Source organism: Idiotropiscis lumnitzeri, unplaced genomic scaffold (assembly GCF_059441095.1).
Source record: "Idiotropiscis lumnitzeri isolate Australia: NSW breed Sydney's pygmy pipehorse unplaced genomic scaffold, RoL_Ilum_1.0 HiC_scaffold_350, whole genome shotgun sequence".
Classification (NCBI taxonomy): Eukaryota; Metazoa; Chordata; class Actinopteri; order Syngnathiformes; family Syngnathidae; genus Idiotropiscis; species Idiotropiscis lumnitzeri.
Window position 1 is genome coordinate 17,501 of NW_028283888.1, and position 7,500 is coordinate 25,000.

The window sequence follows — 7,500 nt, forward strand, 5'->3', positions numbered from 1 at the left end:
GCGCCTGCTGCCTTCCTTGGATGTGGTAGCCGTTTCTCAGGCTCCCTCTCCGGAATCGAACCCTGATTCCCCGTTACCCGTTGTCACCATGGTAGGCGCAGAAAGTACCATCGAAAGTTGATAGGGCAGACATTCGAATGAGACGTCGCCGCCGCGGGGGGGCCGGCGATCGGCTCGGGCGTTATCTAGAGTCACCAAAGGGGGGGCCGGGCCGGCGGCACCGCGGAGACCGACAGCCCGCCGGCTGTGAAAGCCGGCGGGCCCGCTGCACCGCGGCAAACCGAACCCGCGTGGGTTTTGGGTCTGATAAATGCGCGCGTCCCCGCGGAGACGGGTCGGCGCTCGTTTGCATGTATTAGCTCTAGAATTGCCACAGTTATCCAAGTAACGGTGGAGCGATCAAAGGAACCATAACTGATTTAATGAGCCATTCGCAGTTTCACTGTATCGGAACCGTGTGTACTTAGACTTGCATGGCTTAATCTTTGAGACAAGCATATGCTACTGGCAGGATCAACCAGGTAGCCCTCGCGTCCGGCGGTCTGTGTTTCTTGCATTGGAACCGGAGCTGAGCGGGGAGCCGGGCGCGGGGACCGGGCGGCGCCCGCGGGAGACGGCCTCCCGCGGGGTTACCCCCGGCGGCACCCCAGCCTCCCTCGTTGTTTTTTCTCTCTCATTTTTTTCGGACGTGGGCTACCGAAATTTCCGTTACCGATTCAGCCCCCGTGCGCGGTGAGGAAGTCGGCTGGGCCTCGGTATGTACTCGGTCCGTAGAGGCCGCGTTACCGCGTGGCGGTCAGTCGCGGGAGGGAGCCGGAGCCGCCCGCACGCCCGCGACCGCAACACGCACTCGGAGGCGGCGTCTTCTGACAGACGCCGGTAGGGTTTGAGAAACATGCTTTTTCGGAAAGGACCGCTCGGCTGACGCGGGCCTGGGCTCCCGCACCCCTCTCGTGGCGGGGCACCCGCGAGCGCGGCGGAACTCCCGTGTAGGGCATCTCTGGGCCCGTGTGGCCGACGGGCACGCGACAGGGTCGTCTCGGTCTCGCGACGAAAGCGGTTTCGCGCTGGTTGGTGCGCTAGAGGTCGATCCGCAGGCCGAAGGAACCGTCCACCCGAACACCCCGGCGCGAGGCCGGGGCCGGCAGGGGCCCTCCGATGGCGGGTCATGCTTGCCAATCGGTCAGTGGTTGGTGTGGTGCAGTACATGTCAGGGTGTGGGTGCGAGATGGGCCGGGAGGACCGCTCCTCCTGCGTCGGACCCCGAGTCATAGGAAGTGCCGTTTTGTCACAACCCCAGGGGTGGGGTGGGTAACGGTAGGGAAGTGCCGGCCAACGCGCAGAGGTCGACCCGCAGGCCGAAGGAACCGTCCACCCGAACACCCCGGCGCGAGGCCGGGGCCGGCGGGGGCCCTCCGATGGCGGGTCATGATTGCCAATCGGTCAGTGGTTATGTGTGTGCTGCGGTGCCGGCCAACGCTCAGAGGTCGACCCGCAGGCCGAAGGAACCGTCCACCCGAACACCCCGGCGCGAGGCCGGGGCCGGCAGGGGCCCTCCGATGGCGGGTCATGATTGCCAATCGGTCAGTGGTTGTGTGTGTGCTGCGGTGCCGGCCAACGCTCAGAGGTCGACCCGCAGGCCGAAGGAACCGTCCACCCGAACACCCCGGCGCGAGGCCGGGGCCGGCAGGGGCCCTCCGATGGCGGGTCATGATTGCCAATCGGTCAGTGGTTATGTGTGTGCTGCGGTGCTGCGGTGCCGGCCAACGCTCAGAGGTCGACCCGCAGGCCGAAGGAACCGTCCACCCGAACACCCCGGCGCGAGGCCGGGGCCGGCAGGGGCCCTCCGATGGCGGGTCATGATTGCCAATCGGTCAGTGGTTGTGTGTGTTGCGGTGGGGCCGGGAGGACCGCTCCTCCTGCGTCGGACCCGGGTCATGGGAAGTGCCGTGTGGCGGTGGTGGGGCCGGGAGGACCGCTCCTCCTGCGTCGGACCCGAGTCATGGGAAGTGCCGTGTGGCGGGGCCGGGAGGACCGCTCCTCCTGCGTCGGACCCGAGTCATAGGAAGTGCCGTGTGGCGGGGCCGGGAGGACCGCTCCTCCTGCGTCGGACCCGAGTCATAGGAAGTGCCGTGTGGTGGGGCCGGGAGGACCGCTCCTCCTGCGTCGGACCCGAGTCATAGGAAGTGCCGTGTTGCGCTGGTGGGGCCGTGCCCGCCAACAGCCTTCAGTGGTCGGATACCACGTTTGCAAGCTCCCCGCTGGAATGGGGACTTAGAAGAAATGAGGGGAAAATTCCCCCGGAGCTCCGTGCCTGAGGGCGGGCTGTGAGCCGCGCCGCGTCCGCCAACAGCCTTCCATGGTCGGACACCATTGTTCGCAAGTTGCCCGCTGGAATGGGCACATAGAAGAAATTTCGAGGATAACATCCACCAGAGCGCCAGGGCGGCCGTTATTGCAGTATGCGTCCGCCTGGCAGCTCTCTTCCGCGGGAACCATTGGGCAATTTCTTTCACGGAGGTGGACATAGAAGAATTTTTGTTTCTAAAAACGTGGTTCCTAAAAATGTGCCCCAGGTGTTTTGGAAAACCCGGGTAAACCTGGGAAGTAGGCAAATGACCCTCTGACTAGGGGGAAAAACGTTTGCCTACTGCAGCGCCCCTAATGCAATTCGGCGGAACTGCAACGCCCCTGGTCGCCTAAACGCTACCCCTGGTCGCCTAAACCTCACCCCTGGTCGCCTAAACCTCACCCCTGGTCGCCTAAAAGTCACCCCTGGTCGCCTAAATTGTCAACCCCTGGTCACCTAAATTGTCAACCCCTGGTCGCCTAAAGGGGACTTAGAAGAAATGAGGGGGCAAATTCCCCCGGAGCTCCGTGCCTGAGGGCGGGCTGTGAGCCGCGCCGCGTCCGCCAACAGCCTTCAGTGGTCGGATACAATGTTTGAAAGGTCCCCGCTGGAAAGGGGACTTAGAAGAAATGAGGCAAATTTCCCCGGAGCTCCGTGCCTGAGGGCGGGCTGTGAGCCGCGCCGCGTCCGCCAACAGCCTTCAGTGGTCGGATACAATGTTTGAAAGGTCCCCGCTGGAAAGGGGACTTAGAAGAAATGAGGCAAATTTCCCCGGAGCTCCGTGCCTGAGTGCGGGCTGTGAGCCGCGCCGCGCCCGCCAACAGCCTTCAGTGGTCGGATACAATGTTTGAAAGTTCCCCGCTGGAAAGGGGACTTAGAAGAAATGAGGCAAATTTCCCCGGAGCTCCGTGCCTGAGGGCGGGCTGTGAGCCGCGCCGCGTCCGCCAACAGCCTTCAGTGGTCGGATACAATGTTTGAAAGGTCCCCGCTGGAAAGGGGACTTAGAAGAAATGAGGCAAATTTCCCCGGAGCTCCGTGCCTGAGGGCGGGCTGTGAGCCGCGCCGCGCCCGCCAACAGCCTTCAGTGGTCGGATACAATGTTTCAAAGTTCCCCGCTGGAAAGGGGACTTAGAAGAAATGAGGCAAATTCACCCGGAGCTCCGTGCCCGAGGGCCGGCTATGAGCCGCGCCGTGCCCGCCAACAGCCTTCCACGGTCGGATACAATGTTTCAAAGTTCCCCGCTGGAAAGGGGACTTAGAAGGAATTTGTCAAATTCACCCGGAGCTCCGTGCCTGAGGGCCGGCTATGAGCCGCGCCGTGCCCGCCAACAGCCTTCCTTTGGTCGGATACAATGTTTCAAAGTTCCCCGCTGGAAAGGGGACTTAGAAGAAATGAGGCAAATTTCACCGGAGCTCCGTGCCTGAGGGCGGGCTGTGAGCCGCGCCGCGCCCGCCAACAGCCTTCCTTTGGTCGGATACAATGTTTGAAAGTTCCCCGCTGGAAAGGGGACTTAGAAGAAATGAGGCAAATTTCCCCGGAGCTCCGTGCCTGATGGCGGGCTGTGAGCCGCGCCGCGCCCGCCAACAGCCTTCAGTGGTCGGATACAATGTTTGAAAGTTCCCCGCTGGAAAGGGGACTTAGAAGAATTGAGTAAAATTCACCCGGAGCTCCGTGCCCGAGGGCCGGCTATGAGCCGCGCCGCGCCCGCCAACAGCCTTCCTTTGGTCGGATACAATGTTTCAAAGTTCCCCGCTGGAAAGGGGACTTAGAAGAAATTTGTGAAAATTCACCCGGAGCTCCGTGCCTGAGGGCCGGCTATGAGCCGCGCCGTGCCCGCCAACAGCCTTCCACGGTCGGATACAATGTTTCAAAGTTCCCCGCTGGAAAGGGGACTTAGAAGAAATTTGTGAAAATTCACCCGGAGCTCCGTGCCCGAGGGCCGGCTATGAGCCCCGCCGTGCCCGCCAACAGCCTTCCACGGTCGGATACAATGTTTCAAAGTTCCCCGCTGGAAAGGGGACTTAGAAGAAATTTGTGAAAATTCACCCGGAGCTCCGTGCCTGAGGGCCGGCTATGAGCCGCGCCGTGCCCGCCAACAGCCTTCCTTTGGTCGGATACAATGTTTCAAAGTTCCCCGCTGGAAAGGGGACTTAGAAGAAATTTGTAAAATTCACCCGGAGCTCCGTGCCCGAGGGCCGGCTATGAGCCCCGCCGTGCCCGCCAACAGCCTTCCACGGTCGGATACAATGTTTCAAAGTTCCCCGCTGGAAAGGGGACTTAGAAGAAATTTGTAAAATTCACCCGGAGCTCCGTGCCTGAGGGCCGGCTATGAGCCGCGCCGTGCCCGCCAACAGCCTTCCACGGTCGGATACAATGTTTCAAAGTTCCCCGCTGGAAAGGGGACTTAGAAGAAATTTGTGAAAATTCACCCGGAGCTCCGTGCCCGAGGGCCGGCTATGAGCCGCGCCGTGCCCGCCAACAGCCTTCCACGGTCGGATACAATGTTTCAAAGTTCCCCGCTGGAAAGGGGACTTAGAAGAAATTTGTGAAAATTCACCCGGAGCTCCGTGCCTGAGGGCCGGCTATGAGCCGCGCCGTGCCCGCCAACAGCCTTCCACGGTCGGATACAATGTTTCAAAGTTCCCCGCTGGAAAGGGGACTTAGAAGAAATTTGTGAAAATTCACCCGGAGCTCCGTGCCTGAGGGCCGGCTATGAGCCGCGCCGTGCCCGCCAACAGCCTTCCACGGTCGGATACAATGTTTCAAAGTTCCCCGCTGGAAAGGGGACTTAGAAGAAATTTGTGAAAATTCACCCGGAGCTCCGTGCCTGAGGGCCGGCTATGAGCCGCGCCGTGCCCGCCAACAGCCTTCCACGGTCGGATACAATGTTTCAAAGTTCCCCGCTGGAAAGGGGACTTAGAAGAAATTTGTAAAATTCACCCGGAGCTCCGTGCCCGAGGGCCGGCTATGAGCCGCGCCGTGCCCGCCAACAGCCTTCCACGGTCGGATACAATGTTTCATAGTTCCCCGCTGGAAAGGGGACTTAGAAGAAATTTGTGAAAATTCACCCGGAGCTCCGTGCCCGAGGGCCGGCTATGAGCCGCGCCGTGCCCGCCAACAGCCTTCCACGGTCGGATACAATGTTTCAAAGTTCCCCGCTGGAAAGGGGACTTAGAAGAAATTAGGCAACTTTCCCCGGAGCTCCATGCCTGAGTGCGGGCTGTTTGCCGCGCCGTGCCCGCCAACAGCCTTCAGTGGTCGGATACAATGTTTCAAAGTTCCCCGCTGGAAAGGGGACTTAGAAGAAATTATGAATATTTTTGTTTCTAAAAACGTGATCCCTGAAAATGTGCCCCAGGTGTTTTGGAAAACCCGGGTAAACCTGGGAAGTAGGCAAATGACCCTCTGACTAGGGGGGAAGAACGTTTGCCTACTGCAGCGCCCCTAATGCAATTCGGCGGAACTGCAACGCCCCTGGTCGCCTAAACGCTACCCCTGGTCGCCTAAAAGCTACCCCTGGTCGCCTAAAAGCTACCCCTGGTCGCCTAAACGCTACCCCTGGTCGCCTAAACGCTACCCCTGGTCGCCTAAACGCTACCCCTGGTCACCTAAACGCTACCCCTGGTCGCCTAAACGCTTCCCCTGGTCACCTAAACGCTACCCCTGGTCGCCTAAACGCTACCCCTGGTCGCCTAACTGACCCCTCGTGTGTGGGGATCAACGTTTGCCTACTAGGGCGTCCTCCGGCGGCCTCTCGGCAGTACTGCAGGCCCATTTTAGCCGAGCCCATTGAAATGAATGGGGGAATTTTATACGTTTTTGCCTTTTTTTTCCCCCCCTCGTTCTTTTTGTATTTATTCATTTATTTCAACTTTTACCGACTCAACCGCCCTCCGGCGTGCCCTCGGCGGTCCCGCAAGCCCAATTCGGCCGAGCCCATTGAAATGAATGGGGGAATTTTATACGTTTTTGCCTTTTTTTCCCCCCCTCGTTCTTTTTGTATTTATTCATTTATTTCAACTTTTACCGACTCAACCGCCCTCCGGCGTGCCCTCGGCGGTCCCGCAAGCCCAATTCGGCCGAGCCCATTGAAATGAATGGGGGAATTTTATACGTTTTTGCCTTTTTTTTTCCCCCCTCGTCCTTTTTGTATTTATTTACTTATTTCAACCTTTACCGACTTAGGGGCCGCTTTGCACCGCCTGTGCCCGGGGAAGGTGCTCCTATTCGGGCCAAGTGTGACACACGCCCGCCCTCCTCCTCCGGAGCTTCCATGAGGGTAGACTTAGGGGCCGCTTGGCACCGCCTGTGCCCGGGGAAGGTGCTCATATTCGGCTTCACTGTCAGGCAGCATGCACTCCTCCTCCGGAGCTTCCATTTGGGCAAACTTAGGGGCCGCTTGGCACCGCCCGTGCCCGGGGAAGGTGCTCCTATTCGGGCCAAGTGTGACACACGCCCGCACTCCTCCTCCGGAGCTTCCATTTGGGCAAACTTAGGGGCCGCTTGGCACCGCCTGTGCCCGGGGAAGGTGCTCATATTCGGCTTCACTGTCACACAGCATGCACTCCTCCTCCGGAGCTTCCATAAGGGCAAACTTAGGGGCCGCTTGGCACCGCCTGTGCCCGGGGAAGGTGCTCATATTCGGCTTCACTGTCACACAGCGTGCACTCCTCCTCCGGAGCTTCCATTTGGGCAAACTTAGGGGCCGCTTGGCACCGTCTGTGCCCGGGGAAGGTGCTCATATTCGGGCCAAGTGTGACACACGCCCGCACTCCTCCTCCGGAGCTTCCATGAGGGTAGACTTAGGGGCCGCTTGGCACCGCCTGTGCCCGGGGAAGGTGCTCATAGTCGGCTTCACTGTCAGGCAGCATGCACTCCTCCTCCGGAGCTTCCATTTGGGCAAACTTAGGGGCCGCTTGGCACCGTCTGTGCCCGGGGAAGGTGCTCATATTCGGGCCAAGTGTGACACACGCCCGCACTCCTCCTCCGGAGCTTCCATTTGGGCAAACTTAGGGGCCGCTTGGCACCGCCTGTGCCCGGGGAAGGTGCTCATATTCGGGCCAAGTGTGACACACGCCCGCACTCCTCCTCCGGAGCTTCCATTTGGGCAAACTTAGGGGCCGCTTGGCACCGCCTGTGCCCGGGGAAG

At 60.3% G+C, this 7,500-nt stretch overlaps 1 non-coding gene across 1 annotated transcript in view; it reads right to left on the minus strand.

The window, feature by feature from the left end:
* The window catches only part of LOC148314265 (18S ribosomal RNA), a 1,933-nt gene extending 1,409 nt beyond the window's left edge, over nt 1-524 (minus strand). The window contains exon 1 of the ribosomal RNA XR_015841863.1: nt 1-524. This exon is cut by the window's left edge and continues 1,409 nt beyond it. This is a non-coding gene — a ribosomal RNA (18S ribosomal RNA).
* Nucleotides 525-7,500: the final 6,976 nt, after the last annotated feature.